The sequence below is a fragment of the Lissotriton helveticus genome, chromosome 3_1, assembly GCF_964261635.1.
Source record: "Lissotriton helveticus chromosome 3_1, aLisHel1.1, whole genome shotgun sequence".
NCBI lineage: Eukaryota > Metazoa > Chordata > Amphibia > Caudata > Salamandridae > Lissotriton > Lissotriton helveticus.
The window spans coordinates 415,620,845-415,646,975 of record NC_136061.1 but is presented as its reverse complement, the minus strand read 5'-3'; the positions used below and the strand labels follow the sequence as shown (position 1 = coordinate 415,646,975).

At 47.2% G+C, this 26,131-nt stretch overlaps 1 protein-coding gene and 1 pseudogene across 4 annotated transcripts in view; both read right to left on the bottom strand.

The window, feature by feature from the left end:
• BMPR2 (bone morphogenetic protein receptor type 2) overlaps nt 1-26,131 on the bottom strand; it is a 546,503-nt gene that overhangs the window by 160,573 nt on the left and 359,799 nt on the right. The window lies entirely within an intron of this gene.
• On the bottom strand, nt 20,797-21,439 carry LOC144825159 (calpain small subunit 2-like; annotated as a pseudogene).

Here is a 26,131-nt window from a genome sequence, read left to right as displayed (position 1 = left end):
GATGCCTGCCATCTAAAAATAGTCTGATCCTGAAAGATACAGGGTAGGAATCTAGCGGCTTTAAATGGAGTGTAAATATTGATGTTAGGAATAGACAGTTTTCGCCGAATATTCTGCCATATTGAGAAGATAGTGATGGCCACCTTAAACCTGGTCTTCTTGAAGTAGCTTGGTTCCAAAACCTGCGTCAAGATACCCTTAGCAGATGTACCAAAACCAATTTAGTAAATAGTAGGTCTGTTACATGGCTGAACCTCCGCCCTATCCCCCCAACAGCGATAATCCCAAAAACTGGACCATCACGGCCCAAGCCCCCCCGATCCCGCGGGAGACACCTCCACTTAGCCGCTCTGCGTGACCGGGGATACACCCAGATGAACCTAAAACAGATCCTATCTGCTTTTACCAAGATTTTTTGCGACAGCTCTAGAGGGATTGTCCGAAAAAGGTAGCAGACCTTTGGGAGCACCAACATTTAAGGACATTACAGCGGCCATAGAGGGACAAGTGTAAGTGATCCAGCTGTTCTAGCTTGGTATTTACAGCCTCCACAACCGGTAGAATGTTCAAATCTGGAATGGTTTCAACTGCAGCAGTAATTTTAACTCCCAGATAGGTTGCTCCACTAACCACTGGGGCGTCTGAATACGGCATATTAGGTGTTTGTATTACCTGGGTTTTCGCCACATTTAACTTATACCCAGATACTGATCCGAACTGTTTGGCAGACGCCTTGAGAGCCAAAAGAGCGGAGGGGACATCTGTCGTCATGACAACTATGTCGTCCGCGTATGCCAACACACGATACTCTGTACCTTTAATCCTTATGGGCGAAATGTCCGGATGTCCTATTTTGCTCAAGAACAGATCAATATACAAAGCAAAGAGCAAGGGTGAGCAAGGGCACCCTTGCCTAGTGCCTCGGCTAATATTAAAGTATCCTAATTCCTGACCAGAGATGCGCAAAGCTGCTACCAGGGAAGTATATAATGCCTGGATAAACTAATTGCTGAAGCCCTTCCACCGAAGTACGGCCCACAAGAACCCCCAGGAGACCCTGTCAAAAGCCTTCCCGGCGTCCAACAGGATCAACCCGAGGGGGGAGGTCGTAACCTGGGCCCAGTCCAGTAAAGCAATGGCACGTCGGACATGATCCGCAGTATCCCTAGCCGGGATAAACCCATGTTGGCGCAGGGAAACCAATGGGATGATCACCTCTACCAACCTAGATGCTAGAATCTTAGAATAAACTTTGCTATCGCTGTTTATGAGGGATATTGGTCGAAAGGATGATGGGCTCAGCTCGGGCTTTCCCTTTTTTTTTTTTTTTAAACAAAACAACTGTCAGGGACAATAGCTTTCTGCGCTGCCCTTAGAACAGTTACAAGATCTGACCGGACCTCCCATAGGAAGGTCTTGTAGAATTCCAAAGGCAGGGCATTGGGTCCAGAGGCCTTACCATTGCCTAAAGCTTTTACTGCTAGCTCAAACTCCTCCCATAAAATAGGGGCCGATAGCCATTCGTTCTGCTCGTGAGGGATCTACCCCCAGCAAAAACTCCTCAATCTCTGACTCCGACTGAGTACTCTTAGTGTCTTCGGTGTAAAGTGCTGAATAATACTTCTGAAACACATCGGCCACTCCCTCCTGGGTATCCTGAACCAACCCAGCTTCGTCCTGAATTTTGATAATACATCCCTGCACATTTTTCTGTTAGAGCCTCTTGGCCAATACCCTGCCGGAGTTCGCTCCATATTCAAACATCGTTGTACAATATTGGAGGTATTTATTAGCCAAGTCCTTTCCAAAATACTCCAAGAGTTTGGACTTTAGTATGGCAACCATCTGCTGACACTCTTCTGTATTAGACCCATTCTTAATCTTGGATGTTAACTCTAGCTCTGCAAGCCTAAGCTCTTCAATTTGGCTTTTAACCAACTCCGGCCCTTCCTTCCGGTGATAGGATGCAAAGCTCATGGTCTCGCCAGGGACTGCGGCTTTTAATGCATCCCATACCATATGATCGATGCTGTTCCCCTATAACATCCAAAAAATCAACAAGCCATTTTCTCATATGGGCCTGATAGGTCTCACCCAACAAGAGTTTTCGTTCGAAAGTCCAGGCCCTCAGGGGTCTGACTAGGCGGGCCCAAGGACATACAACAACTAACAGATTATGATCCGAAATAATTCTAGGAGGGGCAGAGATAGAAGCTGTTTCGGCCACCAAATCAGTGATAAAGAAGTAATCCAACCGGACCATTTTATTGTGGGGGGCAGAGTAGTATGTATACCCCTCTTCAGCTTTGTTATGCCGATGGCATAGGTCAGTTACACCATGTTCTTGCACTAGGATCTGAAGGGCCTTAAACACGCTGGGTTTTCTGCCGGAGTACCCAGAATCGCCTACCAAGTTGAAATTACTGGGCAAATTGGTATTCATATCCCCACAGATAAACAGAGGGGACGACCAAGTAGCTAGTTCTACATTTAAATATTTAAATACTTCAGGGTCGTCTAAGTTTGGCCCATAAATCGTACATATTGTTAGCGATCTATTATCGACTACTATTTCAGCAATAATCCATCTGCCCATTTTGTCCTCTACAACCTTAGTACAAACACCCACTCCACGTTTCAACATAATAGCAACCCCCCTAATCATAGAAGTATGTTTAGAGAAGGCGATTATATCATATCCCGGCAGCCTCAAGCACTCACGTCGCCCCCACTGTATACGAGTTTCCTGTATATAAAGTATGTCTAGTTGCATAGTGTGAACAATTTTAGAAAATAATGCTTGTTTTTTAGGATCATTGAGTCCACAAATGTTCCATGAGCTTACAATAAGTTTACCCTGCCCCATTAGCATCAGAACAAATCTTTAAACCAATCTGTGCATTTACCAAATTTTTAGACATATACAATAGATTATAGCAGCATTGATCAAATCTCAAGCCACGACAGCCACAAATATCAAAAACAAAAATAGAAAAAAAACACCCCCCCTCCCCCGTGACCCACCCCTTCCCCCTGCACAGCCCCCCATCCTCACCCTCCTACCCCCTACTACCCATTTAGCAGGCAACAGGACCAAGGTCCTTGTGATGGGATGAGCCGGTGGCCCGTTCTCACCTGGATCCCCTCACCATCTCATAGCTAAGAAAAAAAAGAAAAAAATTTGAGGTGATTGCTTTATTAGATAACTAGAAGCCAAGAAAAAAAAAATGGGTAGGGGAGCCCCCCCCTCCCCTGCAATCGACTCAACACACCTCTACTCCAAGACCACCCTAAATGGACATAATTAAAGAAAGAGAAAAAGACATATAGAGAAGCAAAGAACACGACCAACAGCCTGCGTAATTATATAGTGCCCAGAAACTCCTTGGCCTGGATTTCAGAGGAAAATAATCTAGTCTGACCCTGATGGATGATTTTCAATTTAGAGGGAAAGAGTAAGAAAGCTTGAGCCCCTTTCGACTGAAACGGAGAAATCAACTGGTAGAGCTACCACCTCTGCTCAACCGTTGCAGGACAAAAATCTGGTCGAACAAAAAGCTCACAATCTTTCCCAATTCTTTTTCGGTCAGGTCTAGCTAAGTCATACATCTTCTCTCTAGCCAAAAAATGATGAAGGCATATCAGAATTGCTCGAGTTTTATCCCCTGATAATCCTGATATCTGTTTAAATGGAAATCGGTGTGCCCGCTGAACCTCGAGCTGCCAATCCCACTGCTTTACATCAGGAAAAGCCTTGGTAAAAAGGTCAACCACAAATTGCATGACATCTCCTCCTTCGCGACCTTCCGGAACCCCTAGAATCCTAAGATTGTTCCTCCATAAAATGTCTTCTTTCTGCGCGCCAATCGTATCCGTTGCGATCTTCTGCGTTGCTAGGGCATCCTCTAGATTAGATATCATCTCCTCGGCCACTCCGATTCTAGCTGCTATGTCCGTGCAGGTTTTGGCCTCTCTGCGGATGGAATTTTGGACTTGGCGACAGGCCCCCTGTGTACGAACATTCTCCTGACAGGACTCCTCTGGATGCCCCATGATAGTCTGATATATAACCGCCAATGTTATCTCTCCAGAAGGCAGCTCATACTGGTTAGATGGTATATTCGGGCCCTTAGTAGAAGCACTTTCCCCTAGACCAAGTTGCATAGGGAGCGGGCTGTCCCAGGATAATGAACCAGTTGACGCAGTGGTCTTATTTAATGTGCCCTGAGCTTTCAGGTTGTTTGCTTTGAGGACTGTAGGAGGGCTACAGGGTGAGACCTCGCTGCAAAGGAATTTGTTTAGCCGCCAGTCTCCAGCGTCACTACAATTATCAGTCCAGTCCCTATGCTGGTCGTCCTCTTCATCCATAGAAAGACCCAGTATGTTCTGAAAGGGAGAAAAATGTGTCTCCCCCCCCCTTCGTGTCCCTGGAGGATTCCCCTCCATCAATGGCGCCATCGAGTTCACCCGTAGCAGCAGCCTTGTGCCCAGGAATATTAACAGCTGGAATAGAATATGCCGGAGTTGGATTGCTGTCTAATGGCTGAACTACAGTTCCCATAGTCCCATTCACCGGGAGGTTAGACCCAGATTGTAAGGCGCTCACAGAAACATTGTTTTCCAACATAGGCATCGCTGAAGATTCTGTAGCGAGTCCCTGTAGCTCAGAGTGACCCCGCTCCATTATAAACATCTGCGCAGCCCCCCCCCGTTTATAGTCAGGGTATTGTTTTCTCGAGATGAGTCAGGAGGTATTAACGTGTCTCCAGCTGCCTGCGCCCCATTGAAGGTTGATGGAATACACAAATACAGTTGCTTATCTTCCCCAAGTCTGACCGGTGTTTTAGTTCTAGCGGGTACCTTTTTAAAGAGTGCAGGGACAGTCTGCTTAGTTTTACTGCTAGTCACCATTCGGGAAGCCCGGTTGCTGCTCGTGGTACCTTCACCGATGGCGTCTCCTCCTCGCCCTGCATGTGTAGTATTGGCCGCATCTGTTGGTTCGGCTGGGCTGTTTGCTCGAGCAGCAGCGGCAGCGGCAACAGAGCGCGCCCTCGCGGCCGCAGTCTTTGCAATGATTTTCGGAGCCATGCCGCCGCCGTAGCACTTACAGAGGCGACGTATGCAAGGGAAATGAGCGCAGCAGAAAGAACCAATGGAGCACGCCAAACTCTCTACGCGCTGTCACATACAGCGCTCGAGGAGCTCAGCAAAAGACTTAACATTGAGGCAATAAGAACACGAACAGCCCAGTCTGCCGAGATTCCGTGATGAGGGGTCCACTGGACAAGCTCTTAGAGGCGGTGATTCATCCAGGTAAAGTAGACCAGCTCACTCGGCCGAGCGCTCGGCCGCCATCTTGCCCCCATTGTCATAATTTACAAAGAAGGAAAACCCAAAACAGACTGTGCCTCCTACCGCCCCATTTCATTGTTGAACGCAGAACTCAAAATCCTAGCTAAAGTATTTGCCAATAGACTAATCAAGGTAATAAGGGACTTAGTACATCCTGATCAATCAGGGTTTATGCCAAGGAGGAACACTGCTCTAAATCTGCGCAGAGTGCATGGCCTACTGGGAAGGGCACTGACCATACGTGAAGACGCAGTCATAGTTTCCCTAGAAACCACTATGGCATTTAATACACTTGAATGGGCGTATCTTTTGCCGTACTTGCAAAACTGGGATTTGGACCGGTTTTCAGCCGATGGGTATGCTTACTATATAGTGCGCCTATGGCACAAGTAGTTGTAAATAGGGCTCCCGGTTTTATGGTATTTATTTTTTCAACATTTCCGTCTGTATCTATCCATATTTATTTTGGGGTCATTTTATTGGTATTTACCCTTATTTATTTTGTGTTTTGCGTATAAATGAGTTGAAAAACTGTACATTTCCATATTTATTTAACTGATAGACGTGCACTCATACTTTGACGTATGTTGTGTTTTAGCTATTTAAGCTGTCAAATATTACATAACACATCCAGTGGTAATTACTAGCATTATACCATAAATGTATGCTGACAAATGCTGTTATTTAAATAAATTTAATCCTGTGTTTTTTAATTTCTCATGCGGTCCAAATCCTTAGCTGCTGGCCTATAATTCATCAAAGACCACATGGAGAGTCACTTAAAAGGAGCCCAAATTTCGGTATTTATCCACATTCAAAAATAAATAGAGACAGAAAACACATTGTTTTCTGTCTGTATTTATCTGTAAATATCCGTAAAAACGGAAAACAGGGAGCCTTAGTTGTAAACAATAAAAAAATTGGAGACCTTTACACTTAGCAGAGGAACCCACCTGGGGTGTCCCCTCTCTCCTTTATTTTTCGCTTTGGCCCTCGAACCCCTTGCAGCATGGATCCGTAAGGATGTAATGATCCGAGGGATGCAACGGTCGGCAGACTGGGAAGACCGTATCTCTTTATACATGGATGATATCTTTCTTTATCTCACATCCCCCAAGAGATCCCTGGTTGCCGTATTCGACATCCTAGACCTCTTCGGCAGATATTCTGGATTTCGTGTCAACTGGCAAAAATCTCTCTTATATGTCCTCTGTGGTCCCTCCTCCGCTACCCCGGGACCACCCCATACCGATAGTTTCAGAAGGCTTCAAATACCTAGGCATATTCATTTCTCCCAACCATTCGGTCAGATATGCCCGTAACCTTGCCCCCCCCCCCCCTCTAGAGACTCAAAAGTGACATCACAAATTGGAAGTCACTCCCGCTCTCTCTATTGGGCAAGGAGGCCCTTTTTAAAATGATGTCCCTGCCCAGTTTCCTCTATGCCCTAAAAAACTCGGCTGATCCTGGCCCAAACTTCTATGGGGTGGGAGACCGCGCATTGCTTTACCAAAACTCACGCTCAGTTTGTATGATGGTGGGATTGGACTACCCAACATTAAAAAATACTACTGGGCAGCTCACCTTACAGCAATAAACCAAGGCACTTACTGCCGCCCTGACGACCCAGGGTTCCGTATGGATCGTTGGCTCCTTCCGAACGGGGCCTACACCCGTGCATTATACTCCAAACCAGACGGGTACCCACTTACTGGACCTACCAATCACACAGTTCCAATCTGACATACCAAAACCAAATCGCTTGGCTGGAACAATAGATTGACCCTCGCCACACCCGTATGGGACTCACAAAAGCTAGGAGACTTGGGAAACTCCAAAGGTTTCAACAAATGGGACCTAATTGGCATCTCCCACATTAGGGACATATGGGGCATGGGGGCGTGAAGCCTTTCTGCTCTCTCCAAAGTCAATATTCTCTGGCAGATACGGAGCTTTTCCGATCTCTACAAGTCCGACACGCACTACAAACAGTGTTGCCCAGTAACTCCTCTCCACCAGATAGCTCCCCACTGAAGGACAGACTGCTGGATGGCCACCTACCTGAAAGGGCTATCTACCTAACCTATCGAGAACTCATCAACAATATGGATGATCCCCTTCTATCACTACGTGAAAAATGGACTAGAGACGGCATCTAATTGGACGATGAAAGTTGGCAAACTGCGGTCTCCTTCCCCAAAACAGTTGCTATCCCGGCGCGGCTTCGGCTAGTGCAGCTAAAGATCCTGCATAGAATCTATGTAACAGGTCCCCAACTGGTACACATGGGTGGGCTAAAAGACGGGTCTTGTAGACTGGGATGCACTCAAATAGGCACATTCATGCACATTATATGGCATTGTGAACCAATCCAGGAATATTGGCGTAAAATACACACAGTCATGAGCGAAACATTGGAGGTCGAGATTAAGCCAGAAGCGCCCAGAAGCCTTCTTAACATCTGGGAACCGACCGACCTCAACACACACACACCACACACTGGGTCACACTCGGCTGTATGATCGCCAAGAGGAATATTGCGCAGCTTGGGGGGGGGGCCTCACATGCACCCACAATTTCAGATTGGGAAAAAGACCTTGATTGGTGTATGCTAAGAGAAAAGACTGTATATACGGCCCGAGGCATCCCCCGAAAATGGTCCAAGATATGGGCCCCCTGGAATACATACTGTGGCAACATTTGTACTCCTCCTCGTGACCTTGACACTATCCTATTGTATTTGAATGCATACTTGATCTCGCTGTACCCTCTTTATTGACCATTGTGGAACTGTACCTTTCTGTCGAGTCTGTTTAATAAAAAGATTTATAAAAAAAAGAAAGACCTGCTTTCCAGGACCACATAGCATTTAGGACTGAAATTTAGGTGAGACATCTGTGGTTCAAAGGGAAACCCTTAGTACCACCCCCAACTTCAAAGGCACACTACAGTATAACTAATGATGCCATACTTCAGGAGGGGAGAGGTACACTTGTGGGGACGTGGGACCGGAGCTTCTGGAACTGTGTGGTGCAAACTGCCAAAGAAATCTGCTCTGCACAAGGATTACTGCCATTGGAAGGGACCGTGCACCCTTCCAGAATAGTGGCTGGCCTGGGCTACCTGCTGCTGTGTGGCATCCTGAAGTGTGCTCTCCAAGCGCTTGTTGACTTGCCCCCTGTTCTCTTGTGCAGGTTATGTTATCTGTGCTTGTGAGAAGTTGGCCTGATATGCAGTGCTCACTATTCTAGTGATCACTATGTATCAGTCCAGACAACCCTTATTGATGATTGGTTGTAAGTCAACCTGATAGACCAGCTATCCTAGTAGCATGGATACGAGCAGTCTAAGGCTAAGACTCTAGAGGGCGTGTTAAGCCAGCTGTTTTACCATCACATTACCCCTTGAACACCAAGTGAAAGGACACCACACAAGTTGTTATCAAAAATAAAGTATATTTATTTATAACAAGACTACCCTGGCTCTTTATGAGACAGGGAGCTAAGCACACAACAAAACTCTTAAAGAATTACTGAAAGTCGCACAGTTTACACAAATGCCCGAGGGGCACGAAAAACCATATACACAAGAAGTGGAATGCAAAGTTACTAGCAGGTAAGTAATACTTTTCTAGACTGTAGAAACGGTAGGCCTACAATGCTGAACCCTTAGATTAGAAGCAGGAGGCCTAGGGACGCCGTGTGCAGAGTGGGAACTCTCACGCGTAATGCGGGAACAAGTCTATGGATACTAGCACTTTGCAAAGGTACTGTTCTCGGGCGAACCAGACTAGGTGGGTCGAAAACAAGAGTGGATCCAAACACTTAGGGTGTTGGACTATGCTGGAGCACCGGAGTACTCAGTTTACCTAGCCCAGGGGCTGCGGCTGCATAGCGTTCAAGTTGCGTCGGAAACCCTCGTTGAAGATCCAGGAGCCTGAAGAAAGAAGTTGCTGGCAGGCGGCCAGTGAAGAAGTTCATGGTGATCCAAGCCTGGATCAGGGAAGAAGAAACCTGTAAGCAGCGGGGACCAAGTTCTGAATCACTAGCCAGTGATTTGAGTGGGCACCAAGATGGCACCGGACGAAGTCACCTCAGCCAGGTGAGTGGGCGCTGCTGGGCTCTGCAGTCTCTCGGACCAGGAGGCGTTGTCGGCGACCAGGATGGAGGTGCGAGCTGTCCCACGAAGGTACTTGCTGTCGACGTCGCTGGACCCAGGATTGGGCAACAAGTCTTGGCAAATGCAAGGCCCACGCGGTGGACCTAAAATGGCGTCTGAAGTGGACCAGGAGGGTCCAGGGTGCTTCTCTGATGGAGGGAAGCAAGGGCCAGTCTGGAGCAACCAGACCAGCGGTGTTTGTCGTTAGGGTTCGTCGTCAGGGGGTCACTAGCCAACGGGCAAGTGACCTGGACAACGCGGTGAGCAGCAAAAAGCAGAAGGGCCCCACGCAGATCTCGTGGATGCAGGGGGGGCTGGACTTCGGTGCTGGAGCTGCTCAGGGTCGGGGCTTCTCTTACCCCAAAGCACTCGGTCGAGGGTCACTCGGTGGTCGTGCTGGACAAGCGTCGTGCAGTTCTGAAGATGGCCGGTCCCTCGAGGTCTCGTCGCACCCACGGATCACAGCTGGGCTGATGATGTAGGTTGAGGTCAGAGGTGCCAGGGAAGCCGGTTCTCGTCGTGCTGGAGCAGTCTTGATCCGGAGGAGAGACTGGCAACAAACCGCGATGCTTGGTTGGTGCCTGCTGCTGCAGGGTGACTACTCCTTAGTCACAAGGGAGAAATCTTAGGAAGAAGTCTTGAGTTCCTTTCGTGGAAAGTAGTTTCAGGATTCAAAGATGATCTGATTTGGAAGGGGGCCAGTTCCTACCTTTATCCTGCAAAAAGGGGCTGGCACGCGACTAAGTCCTGCCCTATGGGTGGGACCAGGAGGGGGGTGGTTACACCCCTCTCCTTTGGCGGGCTTTCCCCAGATCAGGGGCTGGAGGTGCCCCTGGAACTGGTTCAAGCCGGCCTATGCACAGTGAGCACCGGGGTGCCACTTGCAGTCACCTTCCTCTAAAGCCCTGCCTACCTAGAATACACAAAATCCTGTCTGGGACGGTGCTGGCACCGCCTCTGGCAGGAAACCCTTTGTCCTTGCCTCCTGGGCTGGGAGGACTCCCAGCAGCAGGAGGGCAGACTTGTGTCTCGGTGGCAGCATCCATCTTGTGGAGCTGAGGCTATGTCTGACTTTAACCGGGGTTACAGGTTACATACATGTCGTGTCCCTCTAGAAGGGTGGAATGCTAACCCCGTCGCCAGAATTGGCGAGGGGTTAGTATTCCAATTCGTATGACACCTTACTCGACATGTTTTGATAAAGCGATACCAGAGTTGGCATATAACCGCGAGGATTATAATGCACTTAAGAGTATATGGTATGCATTATCATGGAACAGCTATTAGGACTTGGTTCCGCAAGCTGCAAACGGGCTCAGCTCATGCCAGAGCACCATTTCACATTATTCCAAGCACTCTGCCTTCAGGATTGTTAAGGCCTGCCATAGGAGTGACTGATAGGAATATATGTGTCCATTTTAGGGTTAGATATAGGAATACTATATCTAAAGCAAAGGGTGATTACACCACCTTGCCCCAGCTGTCGTGCAGCCAGTTGTGTCAGATTTGGATGGCCAGCCAGGGGTGGCATAATACATGCTGCAGCCCCTGGTAGGCCCTGGGTACACCTATGCCCTGGGCACCTAAGGTACTCTGTACAGGGACTGATAAGGTGACTCAGTATCCAATTAGATATGTACCTAAGGTACATGGAATCCATTTTTCAGAGAGAGCAGTAGGCCTGGGGTCCTGAATAGCAGGGCCCCGGGTCAACTAAGTCAGAAAACCAGCAAAACACCAGGCAAAAAGTTGGGGGCAACCATAGTCAGGGATCTACCTTCCTACAGTGCTTATATAGCGCACGGCTGCCCCAGCAAAGCGGCGTCCCGGCGCTTCCAACAACAGAGAACAAACCTAGATACCACGGCGGGAAGACTAATACAAAAACAGAGGCCAAGAAAGCTAATATAATGGGAAGAGATAGATTTTGATAGATTCCCTAAAGTCCAACATACCCTCCAGACCGTGTATCTGAACCGGCAGAGAGTTCCATAGTTTGGCCGCCAAACAACGGAAGGAACGACCTCCTGCTCGACAGCGTTTCACACGAGGAACAATGACCGGATGCTGTCCTACAGAACGCAGCGCACGAGATGGAACATACGGGGTCAGTAAATTGCAAAGCAGGTTGGGCGTAGCGAGCTTCAATATCTTAAAAGAAAGACCGAGTTTTAAACTGGATACGCTCCGCCATAGGAAGCCAATGAAGTTTCCGAATGGTATCAGCAATGGGACAGAACCGAGGAAGCCCCAGCAAAGTTCTAGCCGCCGCGTTCTGAATCAGTTGCAATCGGGTAATCTCAGCTTGATTACCCCCCAATAACAGGGAGCTAGTATAGTCCAGTCGAGATAAAATAGTCGACTGTACAATCAGCTGGTGCGTTGGGGTTCAAAAAACTTCAGCAAGGGTTTGAGACCTCGTAAGAGACCGAAGCGCGTACCGGCAACTTTCTTGGTGTGGATTCGAAAGCTAAGAGAGGAGTCCATCCACACCCCCAAGTTCTTAACCACCTTCTTGGGTTCAGGAGTCTTGCCTAACAACTTCGGCCACCAATGCTCACCCCTCAGGCTTGCATTCTTACCAATTAACAGAACATCGGTTTTACCAGCATTTAAATGCAGATAGTTAGAGGTCATCCATTCAGCCATGGCCGTCAGGCCATTTCTGAACCTGAAAGCGTTCACGGTGGAATCTTCAGCCAATGAAACCACCAGCTGCGTATCGTCTGCATATGAGACAAAAGAAAGGTCCCACTGCCTGGCGACCGCAGCTAATGGCTGGACATACATGTGGTAATTCAGGCAAAAGGCCCAGGAGCAGCGTGAGGGGAAAAGATGCAGAGCGGATAACTCTGTAATCGCTCTTTTGACGGTATCATGAAGCGTAAGAGGAAAGGGTGCAGAGCGGATAACTCTGTGGTCTCTATTTAGAGATCGCATGAAGCAGTACGTGAAGTGTAACTTGCTCCTGGGTCGCCGTGTTCCTCGTTGTGGACCAACAAAACATACCTTCAAAAGAGAGATTACAGAGTTATCCACTCTGCATCTTTTCCTCTCACGCTCCTCCTGGGCCTTTTGCCTGAATTACCACATTCGGGGGACTCGAGAAGGATTTTTATGCCATCCTCTTCGAATCTTGATATGTTATTAGCTTGAATCTTCACTGCGATACTAGATTTTTCACCACAGAGTGCCGTCTCTACTTCCTTGCTTTTACTGAACAGGTTACGGGCCCTACCGGGTCGGAAGTATCACCGGCGGAGCGACCTTTTTCCCTAGATACAGCCGATTTTGAGCCCTGAGGATTCGCAGAAGCGAGGAAACATGTGTCGGCTGGCTGCTTTTTTGTGAAAGAAAATTAAAGAACTCCATTGGACTAATACTGCACAGGAGATCCCTTTATTTCTGCTACCTTTGTTTGCTTTACTTCTGTATATTTATCTATATACAATGTTTTGACTTTACATGTGTGTGCATAGGGTATTCCTGTTTTGAATGTTTTGCTTAATCAGCAGTGCTGGTTAACTCTGAGTGGTTATAAGGGTTTTTCCACTCACCCAGTTGCACGACCTACCTGTAGCACCCCACAATTTCTTATGCGTCCACTTACGGCAGAGCACCCAGGTCTTCTCTGACACTTAAAACCTTTCTGTGCAAGCTTATTGACATAGTAGGCCGCCCGAGCTTTACATACAGCTCTATGGTAAGATTTAAGTTCGGCCAAGTACTGTGCTTTTTTTCCAGGGTCATAGTCTTTCCTCCATGCACGCTCTGTTCTTTTACACACCTTCTTCAATTTGGTCAAGGCTTCGTTGTACCAAGGACTGGAGTCATGCGTACGACCCTTAAACCAGCCCGCCGGAATGATAGAGTCCAGCGCCCGTGTAATCCAGTCACAAAACATCTCATAACCTAACTCGACGTTGTTAAAAGGAGCCACAGGGTCAACGCTAAGAAGTGCGTGAAAATCCTCTAATCTCAATTTCCGCCACGGCCGTTTAAAAACAGGTCGCTGAGCGTCCTTACCAAACGTCTCTGATATAGGAAAGGGCATTTCCACCAACAGGTGGTCCGACCAACCCACGGGGGTAGGTATCCCCGCAGTGGCAGACTCAATGTTAGAAAAAATAGGGTCTAGCAGATGGCCACCCACGTGAGTAGGGCTAGAGACCAGCTGATTTAACTGGAATGCAGCAAGATCTGGAAGCAAGCTACTGATGGTATTGTCTTGCATAAGACCGAAATGTAGATTTAGATCGCCAAAAATGCTAAAATTAGCAGTCCCCACAGCAAGCGAGCCCATCACCTCCAGCAGCAAATTTATAAAACTAAACTGGTGGCCTGTACACCAGGATCCCTGAGAGAGTCAGATGGGTACCCACACTAATGCTAAAACGGGCACATTCACACCCCTCCACTACTTCTTGAGTAAAGAGACAGGAGTAGCAGGATTTAAAAATCATTGCAATGCCACCCCTCCCTCCCCGTGTCCCTATTTAACATGCAAATGTAATAATCCACAACAGAGCCAAGTTAGGCTTAGCCGTCGTGTCCTCATTAAGCCTAGTCTCCGTCAGAAAAAATATGTCCGGAGATTCGTCAGTAATGAGGTCATAAATTTCAGCATGGTGTTTAACCAATGGCCTCACATTCAGCTGCTAAATTTTCAGCCGTCGCTGTAAATTAGCAGCATAAGATGGCGAAGGGACTAAGGAAGCAGGTAGCGCAAACCTACCACTAGGACAGCTGATAGGCCCACTCACCGGGTGTAATGGAGAAGCTTTACACTGATAAGCTAAGGGATTCATTGCCAGTAGGGCCTCTGTAGTAAAAATATGGACGTCAGACACGCCTCGGCCAGCAACCTTGGCAAGAGGCGAAGTACTGGTGCGGACAAGCGCGGACGGGCTTGCCTTCGGCGCGCCCGCTGCGCTTGCGTACTCATGTTGCACTTAAATAGGCAACAGGGAGTGCAAAACAACTGGACCGCCATCAAAGATGGCGCCTGTAAATGTACAACCGGAAGTGAGGGTTTCCAGCACTAGCTAGGTTTCAATTCGCCCTCCACAAAAATCGGCCTCGGGGCTGCGGTGGACCGGGACGCTTGAAATCAGGCAAGCAGATCAGGTGAGTGACCTAGTGCAGTACGAAGATTAAAAACAAACGAACTTTAAAACCAATGTTCCCAGCACGCCGGACACAGCCTGAATAAAATTGTATTCCCCCAGCGTTGCAGCAGTTCGTAGTCCAGCTGTTCAAACAGTCAGCAAAGCGTGCCCCGTCCCGTTAAATATCGGGTTACGGGAGCGCAAAACAACTGGACCGCCGTCCAAGATGGCGCCTGTAAATGTCCACCCGAAGTGAGGGTTTCCGACACTAGCTAGGTTTCAGTTCGCCCTCCACAACAATCAGCCTCTGAGCTGCGGTGGACCGGGGCGCTTGAAATCAGGCAAGCAGATCAGGTGAGAGACCTAGTGCAGTACGAAGATTAAAAACATAAACACACTTTAAAACCAATGTTCTCAGCACGCCTGACACAGCCTAAGTAAATCAATTATAATCCCCCAGCGTGGCAGCAGTTCATAGTCCTGCTGCTCAAAAACGGTCTCAGGGACATTAAAGGCCTCCCGCAAGGGACCCACACCGTATAATTGTGACACCTGGAGAGCGGTACCCTTTTAAGTGCCCACATCACCCATCTTAAGTGCCCACTTGTCTCCTGGATCCCAACTGTTAGCACGGCGTGAGCGTAAAAGTATTATGCCTGGAAACCAGATTGCCTTGTACGGAGTCCCAAAAGTACTGCCCGCCTCTAAGGAGTGTGAACCCCGCATCAAGGGGCAGCAACACGCATAGGTCTCTTGTTGGCCGTGAGCGGATTCACCGAATGCAGTACCCCTACTTCGATTTTGCACGATTTCTCTATTGACATGCCGACTGCATGCTCATTACACGTGGTGTCCGATTTACAGGTTGCGACCCTTGGGGGCAAGGGTGTACCAGTAGTAGTGACTCAATCTACCTCACGCAGCACTGTTGAACTTGCGCCTGTGTGTTACAGAAATTGTCTTCTGCGACTCAGATCAACGCGCACCAGACCTTGTGCCACATTTCCAAGGAGGTATGGAATTTGCAACTCTTCGTTGTGTGCCACTGGAATTGTCAGGTGCGACCCGTATCATGGCGCTCACGACCTTGTGCCTAATTTCCACGGAGGTACGGAATTTGCAACTCTTTGTTGTGAGTGACAAAAATGGTCTGGTGCGACTCATATCAACGCGTACCAGACATTGTGCCTTATTTCCAAGGAAGTGCAGAGGAGTGGATCCGTGTTCCGTGGTGCCGCAAGTCTGACGGGTGCTTCCTTCTTCAGAGAGGCTTCTCTGCTTCATCGACTGTTCCTTTTGTGCCCTCAGTAAGACCGGCCAACCGCCATCTCCTCATACGGACATGACAACCTCATGTTGCCAGGTAGTATCGCCCGGCTTGGCCCTGGGTGGTAAGGGTATTTGAATGGGCTAAGGAACGCTTTCGAGAGCGATCAGAAGCGGGTTAAAAGACTGCGTGAACCCCCAGTGCTTAGCAGAACTGGGCTGGTGCCGGAAGGCAGTGTGGAATCCTTTGATTGAACGACCACCGCCCTCAGTCTGCTTCTGCTCCGCAAACCATGGGTAAACTACCCGAGTAGTAACCAAACCCACATTTGTCAACTGCCTCCAAATCAGCCCTGCTACCAACCCCCACCTTCTTCCCTTGGGCCCTGACTAAGTGGGACCCCGTCCAAGATCGGTCTAGTATCAGGGGAAAGGTTTTCTTCATCTCCAGCACGTGGTAGTCTGGGTTAGCTCACAGGTGGAGGGGGGCTTGAGCCATGGGGCCTGCATGTGCATTATTAACTGACCTGTCAGATATCAGCTGCACCGCATTACAAGTGTGTGTGTGTGTGTGGCGTGTGTGTGTCTGTCTGTCTGTCTGCTATTAATGACACCGCACAACGGTGTCGCTTTTCAACGGCAACGGTGTTGTCGTTGATTTCCTACCAAAGAATACTACGTTTGACATTGTTTTTTTGCCAGTGCAACCTTGACCCTCACTGCTTTTTAAAAGTGTTGTAATTATTTGTGTGTACACTTTTTTGACATCGTTGTGATCTGGGGTGCACCCTAAAACTGTGTGGTATTAAATTATAATAATTGCAAGGGTGGGCCTCTTTCTGATAATGTTTTCACTGCATTAGGGTGCTGGGGGGTAAAGTAGCACCTTTGCCAAGTGTGTATATTACTGAGGTCATTTTAATACGGCTGGGCCTCATTCTGCTAGTGATGTTTCCAAATGTGATTTATGCATCAAATACAAGATGTTCATGTTGAATACAAACTATATTTACATACATCATGCCTGAAATCTCTTATGTGACACGCAGTTTATTTATTGTGTGAGAGTGCTGTGCCAATGCTTTACACATTGCCTCTGTGATGAGCCTGACTGCTCGGTACCAAACTACTCACATGTGAGGGCAGGTTATACAGTGAGTGTAATCGCCCACCCCTGACAGGAGTGGTAGGTTCTGCCTGTCTAGGGCCTTGCTTTACCCAACCAGACCGTGCCAGTTCCAACAGACTTGTAAAATACAATAGTTTAATGCTCCCATGTTTATGTTCACCAATCTCTGTCCATGTTTCTAGATTTGATTGAAACAATCTCCATGACCTCCTTCCTGGGTCAGTTTCTTGTACTGTTCATGTTGATCTCCATTTATGGTAGTTCAATGAAGTGGATGATAAGCAAGTGTATGATGCAGGTTACGTCCGATTTACGTACCTCTAAATTACGAACTCAAACAACTCAAAACATGCACAGTGACGACTAACACCACTGAGCTGTTGCAGCTCTACATGAAATGCTTGAGGAAGTCAATGCTCAATATGCCAGCTTCCATGAGTAACAAATTGACAGGTCCCTATAAATACACAGTAGAGACACAAGGTTGGAGAGCTGGAAAGCACCTGCTTCTAGCACTCCCCTCACCCACTTATGGTATCACAAAGGATAAAGGTTTAGACTCAGCCCAGTATGAACGAATTTTACCTATGGCTAATATGGTAGATCATTAGTTGGAAAATCATTTAAGGGTGGAAGGCTACACCTTGGGCACACTAAGAAGACCTGGAAGGTCCACAGTGTTGTTGACTGCAAGAGCCAGGAGTAAACCATGCACCAACTACTGAGCCTTCTGCTTCCCAGTAATTCGTGAAAGAGGAGAAATCCTCAGATGCTGGACTGTACGGATACCATGCTGCACTTTGGCAGGCTTGAAAGTCCGCAAAAAACTCAAACTTGATTAATAGCAGCCTTCTTTGAAAACGAATGTTTTTAATAGGTAGACAGCTAGTCTGGCTCAATAGATCGGCAAACGTCTCATCCGAAAGTACGATGAAGCAAAGCCTTGTTTTCAATTTAACAAGCACTCTGCCCTTAACAGAGCAGAGATCAATGGAGTAAAGAGGCTAATTGGTTCTACCTTTCCTTTAGAAACCGTCAGGGCTAAAGTCATATGGTGAAATAAGTGCAATCTGTTTCTTGCACCTCTGTAACACACTTAAAATCTGGCAGAACAGCCTATCATCAGACTGGGCATATTGAGTACCAGTAGGATCGAAGCTTTCCAGTTTATGAACTTAAGAAATGGTTTAAAATGACGGGTCCTTGAAGCAAATTTAAAACGTTCAGTAAAGTGTTTATTAAAAGCAAAACTAAATTAACATATTAACTATAAATTTTGGGTGGTCTGCTAAGACAGCTGATACCCTAAAAATGCATGGTGACTCAAAAGCATAAAGTAAGACTGCGTCGTGACCAGAACTCAAATGTATTTCCACAATGAAGTAGTCTTTTGAAAAAAAAACATTCGGCACACCGCCTGCAACAGGAGTAAGCCCAGTTGTGGCTGATAAAAGCACCAGAAATAATTAAATAAGCTATAGACAGGCATGTAAAATGTTCCACTACTGTTGTGTCACAGCATTTAAATGGGAAACAGAAGGTTAGAATCCCAATAATGAGCCTTGGACGCTGGACCAGAGGTATAATGAACAAGGGGCTTCGCAGGACAGCACTGGAAGGAAGTTTGGAACCAAGGAAGAGACTGAAACCAATTTTCTTACCTAGATTCAAGATGTTTAGCCACTCCTTTCCTGCCCTTTGTAATTAAGCCTCCTCTTTTTCAAAACGTATTTTTTTATTTAGATCCAAAATCGCAATGTTTGGTTACAGTGGGTGACAGGGTTGTGCAGGAGCCTTCCTCTCGGGGGAAATGGCTCCATTAAGTGGAGTCACTACAAGCTGCACAACAGACAAGAACCTCAGCCACACTCCCGCTCAGTGGCTTGGCAGCTGTTTTCCTCTTCCCAAAGTGATATGGAACCACCCTCGAGCTCTCAAACATACACAGTGCCTGTACATACAGTACAACGAAATGTATCAAAGACTCTCATATTTTATTTTTTCTACTTCATAATACTTTTTCGAAAAGATATTTTGAGACACCCGGCCTCGGAGCTTGTTTTGAGGAACATGAGAAAAAGTAGAGGGACCTGCTAACCTTTTAATCGTTTGCCGTATATTCTATAAACTTCCAAAGATCAATTCCCTGATTGATTGATTGATTCTCTCCCAATCTTTCCTCGTCTGGATTTGTGAGCCAAAAACTTCTCCAACGCTCGCACTGCTTTCTCTAAGCAATCTCGAGAAGCATCGCTTTAAAGGTGTGGCCCTGCTGAACGACATGGGTGGATTTGGCGAAATTCAGTAAGGAAGCAGGAACGTGTAGCATGTGACGATTTAGAAGATAAATTAGAAAATGTTACGTTCAGTAACGAGGTAACAATGCTCCATCCAGGTGGGTACTGGGTAGTGGGTGATTTTGACTCGGAGCTTGATAGACTTAGTAGTGAGCATGCGCGGCAGCCTATATTTGCACATACTGGAAGGATTATTATTACAATGCTACGTAATAATGCACTTAAGTGTTTTGTGATATCTTTAAGTCCTGTGCATTTCAAGTCAACCAACCCATTGGCATTTTCCCTTATGATATTGCTGTATTTGTATTACATGCTGCAAGGATCAATAGTGATTGAAGTGCTAAAACATATCAGAATCATACGTCACGTTTCTTGATCGTAACACAGGATTGTCAGTTGTTATGGCTAACATTATAAAGAAAAATCTAAAAAAACAAATGAGTAAATATACCACAATTTCCTAACACTAGCGTGACAGGAAAAAGAGCACAGCACACGAAGGAGAAATGCGAAAAAGGATACATGTTGAAGTTGAAATCTATTGCTCCCACTTTGCTACCCAAAACTGACTGAAAACTGTTAGCTAAAAAAGGTAGTAAAATTCCAAAATGTGAATAGCGCCTTTTAAAATAAATGTCAGCATTATGACTCCGAATAATTTAAACTGTGCCAGACCTACAATCATCAAGATCATGACAATAAGTGAAGGCATAAACATATATATTTCTGACCCAAAATCTTCTAGGAAAAAAAACAAAACAAACTTTGCTGCGATAGAACTGCAGAAGCTCCGATACTGCACCAGAAATTTGCAGTCCGCCACTTAGAACCATACACTTCACAGCACACAGTTGAGCTGCTGTGCACCATAGCTTAAAGAAAATAAAGTGCTACGACATGGACAATGATGGCAACGTCATCGCACTTTTTAAAAAATGTAAGCCATGTTGCACAGAAGCTCAACTGCTGTGCCACATGGACAAATATTTACAAAGCCAATAGATTTCGGACAGGCACAACTTGTGTACCCCCCCTTCATGTGCAAGCTGGTATATTGATATGTGCGTATGCTATTTGGAAATGCTTATTCCTAGTGTGTGCACAATTCTTATACTTACGAATTCCTTGTGCATATGAAGCAATTGGCGTTTCTAGAGAACACAGCCTGCTATTGATATGAAATTGCATTACATTACATATCAGAAGATCAGCCTCCTCCTCCCCAAACACTTATTATATTGTCCAAAAATACACACTGACCACCTCATTACATCCCATCCACTCCTTTCTAAAGTCTTCCTCCTCATGTTTTCGTTGACCACAGCCAATTAATCTACACCAAATATATTTCAGATCTTGTGTCAGCGCAGTGCTCTGCAATGATAAAGGGCAACAGCTTAAAGAATGTCTCCAAGCCACACATACAACAAGCATTTGCAATGCAATAGGTCTCCCAGTAATGAAGTTTGAGCTTTTGGCATTGCTAAATTACCAGCATTTGTTGCAGCTGCTCATTGAGCTGAAACCTAGCAGCCTGCAGGGCTGCTGGTATTTCGGAACTCCTGATGAAGCCTTCCTGATTGCGGTCGAAACTTTTGAACACGCACTGCCACTTCTTGATGTTGTTCCATAGGTACCTGAACTGGTCAAATCCCAGCTTCCCCGTGCCATCACGGTCCATGACAGCCACCATGCTACGGCATGAGTCCAGGCTAAAGCCTTCGGTCCTCAGGTCTTGGTATGGAGTAACCACCTTGTTCAGGATGTTCATCAGCTCCGTTGGGCAAACCTTCATGTCCTCCCCGGCCAGCTGCAGGAAGAGTTGGCGGACTTCTGGGCTTTCATTGGCTTCTACATTGGTAAAATTGCTGCGGGAGGTGGGGGCTCAGGGTTGTAGCTTGCTGCTGCTTCACTGATGATTTTAATAATTCCTCCGAGAATGCCACCGGCACCACCAAAACCACCTCCACCACCTCCACCTCCACGGCTCCCACCAGCACTGCTGCCGCCACCACCTCCACCACTGCTGCCACCCTGCCGGGTATCAACCCTCCAATTACGTTCATGATGCCACCTGCCTGGCCACCTTTTGATATTCCCTCGAGTGCCTGTTTCACGAGGAACATTTTGACTGGGTTGGTGGTGGTCGTAAGGCCGTCTAAGGGGTCGCCGAAGGGCTTTGCTGGATCCCGGGGCGAAGCAGCGTTTTCCTCTCCGCCTGCCTCTGCACACTGGAACGGGCTGCTCCGCCTCGATGCGTTCTTGTTCGCCTGCCAACTGTGCAGGAAAGTGGGAGCTCTGAGTCACCGACTCGTCCCTCCCTCCCCGCCCATGTCTGTGCTGCCAAGAGACGAGCCGAGCAGGGCGCCTCCGCCGCACGAATTAAAGGGGCACTCCTCGCCCTGACTGGAAGTTTGTGTATGTCAAGAAATGATGAACTGCGTCTGCAGAAGAGATCACTCTTGGTCCAGTGATGGTGCCGAGGTCTGTCTATCGATCTCGTGCTGATTCTAGTAATTTAGCAGTAATGCATACACTGTCTTGTCGTAGTCCCGGGATGTACTTTTAAAATCATACACGTATTATTTTCTATTTAAGGATCCATTATCCGCTGACTCCGGGGAACAGCTGGTCCCATAGGAAGCTGCCAACTGCTCTGGCCCTGGGACTAGGGATGTGAGAAGTGCTGCAGCATCACCATTTAAAATCCGAATGCTCCCCAGATGCGCAGCAATGTCCTGCCGTGTGATGAACTACAAAATGACGTCATAGCGTAGACGTTTGTAGTTCGCATTCCGGAAGCCCGCGCACGCGCCCACGGCTGGCCAGAGAAGCAGTGCTGGTGACGCGGGGCTCCCATTCCCGAGGGAGAGCCCCGCGGAGTCTGCAGAACTCAACAAAGCCGGTAAGTGGGGCTTAGTTGGAGGGTGGAAGGGGGAGGGAGGGTGTGCTTCTGTGTGTGTGTGTGCAGCGGCGGGTCTGTATGTGTGTGCGTGCGTGTAGGTGCGCTCGTGTGTGTGTGTGTCTCTGTTTCTGCGCATGCGTGCAGGGGGAGGTGTGGCAGCTTTCCAGGAGAGGAGACAGGAGCTGGCCACAGCGAGCGCGTGCGCGTGGCCCGCTCCATTCCCTGCGCGTGGCCAGCTCCTGTCCCCTCTCCTGGGAAGCAGAGTCACTCACAATAGGTCTCTGACGAGACCGCGCTTTTGCGCGGTTCAACGCTAGGAGACCTAAACAGCAAGCAAATGACTGACAACAAAACCGACGAATAGTAAGCAATAGGAAGGCACCAGGTTCATTGCAAGGTTTTGGTGCGGTCCACGAATGGGTTTTCGAAAACAGACAGCTATGACAAGTGTGCAGGTGAAACCTTAAAGGGCACCCAATCCAGTGCCCACAGTGGAAATGGATTTCTAGCTCATTTAGACTAACCATGATGTTGTGCATTCTAGTCTACTGAAAGTTACACAACTTAATGCAAAACCGCTTTGCTTTTGAGAAAAACATATTCTAGACTGACACTGTAAGCTACAAACACCGTGCTCCTGTTTGATCAGAGTATTCCCACCCCATATGCAGAACTACAGAGGAAGCAGGTGCATGCACCGTACACGTTTTCTTCATCTTGTGCGGATCACGAGAGCCACACAATCAGTGGTTCGTGCGGCTGCAAGATAAGGGCATGTAGGGTAATAATGCGGATATTTGAAGATGTAAAGCTTTCAAATTAACTGCCACTCGTGCAGAATCTAATACACATGGGCAGTTACTGTTATTATAATACAATCTTCTTTAGAAATGCTCTAAATGAGGCCGAATGCGTTTCCATAGTCTATTGTTTAACAGACCGAACATAAGCAATAAACTCATTTTACAGTTGAAGGTATTTTGCCATTCACAAATTCCTTATATCTCTTTATTTTATTTGGTATGTACACACTGATATTTGGAACACAAATCCTGACATAAGAACTGAGGCGGCAAGTAGCAGTAAATGTAGTTGTGGTAGGAAACACAAGCCGGAGAAGTTGAATTTGGTTTTTTACATGGATGCCGATTTGTAAACAAGAAACACATGAAATGCTAAATAGACTGACACCAGTTTGGTTTCACGAAATACAAATTGCTTCAGTGAGTCACGGAAAGCACTGATGCTCTCAGCACAGCACTTGTCAATGCTAAATAATGCACATTTCAACCCCCCCACTTTTTCTCCTTTTTATTAACATCTGGGATTTTTTTTTACTTTTCTTTTAACTACCCCAAAAATATTTCAGGACTGGAGTAAAAGTAATAATTAGTCTTCTTGGACAGGCTAGTGGAAAGTTAAACGTCCCCCAAATATTCTAGATCTGGAACTGGAATAGTAAATTAGATTCCTGCTGTCCTAAAAAGCCTCGATGGCACATAGGATGGAAACTGAAACCTGAAGGCCATTAGGCATTTGCTCCCTTCGAACCACAAAACTCAAATTTTGTTCAAATTAAGGCTAAAGTTTAGGCCAAAATAATAACTTTGCATTTCCGAATCGTATTACTCCCTCAAGACAAAACTGACATAGGCACAATGAACATAAAGGTTCCCATAGGTTCATAATGCAAATTACCATCAAAACCTAGGACCACAAAACATTTTGTCGGCAATGTAAACATGAACGTTTTGTTTTGGCAGGCTTTTCCTGCAGCTTTGGCGTCTTATATTCTTTGTAGCTCGGGGTGTTTTGATAGGAAGCCGTCAGGTCATAACTGTCCCATTTGGAGTGCAAAAATTCCAGTTTCTATTTGAGGAAAATGCAAACATCCAAATGTAGCATACAGCTTAATATGGACACACACCTCCCCGCCTTCCCAATAGCAACGAGCAATCCTCCAAGCCAAAAGGCTTTGTTTGAATCCTGCCAAGTTACTCGCCTTTGGCTAAAGGGTTGTGGCTATCAAAACAAATAATAATGAACGCAATAAAGAAATAAATATGAGCTTTGGGAATCTCCAAAGCTTGGCCACTTCGTGCAATGCGTCTGATTGACAGTTTACGTCAGCGGGAAGGTGTGGCTCTCAAGTAGGAGGCGAACACAGCTCGTTGCTGGGTTAATCTGCTCTGTCATTGGTTGTAAGAGCAGCCAATCTGGGAAGAGTAGTTATTATACACCCGCGCTCTCTCTGAGTGGGGAGGCAATGTCCTGCGTGTGATGAACTACAAAATGACGTCATAGCGTAGACGTTTGTAGTTCGCACTCCGGAAGCCCGCGCACGCGCCCACGGATGGCCAGAGAAGCAGTGCTGGTGACGCGGGGCTCCCATGCCCGAGGGAGAGCCCTGCGGAGTCTGCAGAACTCAACAAAGCCGGTAAGTGAGGCTTAGTTGGAGGGGGGAGGGTGCGCTTCTGTATGTGTGTGCGTGCGTGTGTGTAGGTGCGCTCGTGTGTGTGTCTCTGTTTCTGCGCGTGCGTGCAGGGGGAGGTGTGGCTGTGTGGCAGCTTTCCAGGAGAGGAGACAGGAGCTGGCCACAGCAAGCGCGTTCGCGTGCGCGTGGCCCGCTCCATTCCCTGCGCGTGGCCAGCTCCTGTCCCCTCTCCTGGGAAGCAGAGTCACTCACAATAGGTCTCTGGCGAGACCGCGCTTTCGCGCGGTACGCCAGGAGACCTAAAAAAACGGAAATGGGGTAAATGACAAAAAAGGAATTACAAAGAAGTCTAATCTCGACCATTGCTCCCACCCTGCCCATCAGAACATGGTCGCCCTGCTCTCCCTGATAATCAACCTTGAGATTTTAACATAAACAAGCATTTGCAATTCAATAGATCTCACATTAGGAAATTTTGAGCTATTGGTATTGCAAATGACAAATATTTTATTTATGTGTTTGTTTTGAAAATAGCTAAATTAATAGCTTTGTCATTTACAATGCCAATAGTTTTAACTTTTGAAAACGTGACACCTATAGCATTTGTAATGCAATATGTGTTGTATTTACATGACTTAGATGTATTATATGGCCTTTATTTTTTGATAATTAATACTTAAATACAAGTTATTGTAATTTATAATGGCAATAGCTTAGACTTTTGTAAATAACTTTTTGGGAAGATTATGTTCAGTGTATTTTATTGTGATAAAAATCCAAGAACAGCAGTAAAATATTAACATCTTTTTGTGACATTTGTAATAAAGCTTGAAACATTGAGAGAACATATTAGAACCAGTTGTTGTTGAATGGTTGCACAGAGTGATGCTGTGGCGTTCAGTGGTGCTGAGTGATGCTGTGGCGTTCAGTGGTGCTGAGTGATGCTGTGGCGTTCAGTGGTGCTGAGTGATGCTGTGGCGTTCAGTGGTGCTGAGTGATGCTGTGGCGTTCAGTGGTGCTGAGTGATGCTGTGGCCTTCAGTGGTGCTGAGTGATGCTGTGGCCTTCAGTGGTGCTGAGTGATGCTGTGGCCTTCAGTGGTGCTGAGTGATGCTGTGGCCTTCAGTGGTGCTGAGTGATGCTGTGGCCTTCAGTGGTGCTGAGTGATGCTGTGGCCTTCAGTGGTGCTGAGTGATGCTGTGGCCTTCAGTGGTGCTGAGTGGTGCTGTGGCCTTCAGTGGTGCTGAGTGGTGCTGTGGCGTTGAGTGGTGCTGTGGCGTTGAGTGGTGCTGTGGCGTTGAGTGGTGCTGTGGCGTTGAGTGATGCTGGGGCGTTGAGTGATGCTGGGGCGTTGAGTGATGCTGGGGCGTTGAGTGATGCTGGGGCGTTGAGTGATGCTGGGGCGTTGAGTGATGCTGGGGCGTTGAGTGATGCTGGGGCGTTGAGTGATGCTGGGGCGTTGAGTGATGCTGGGGCGTTG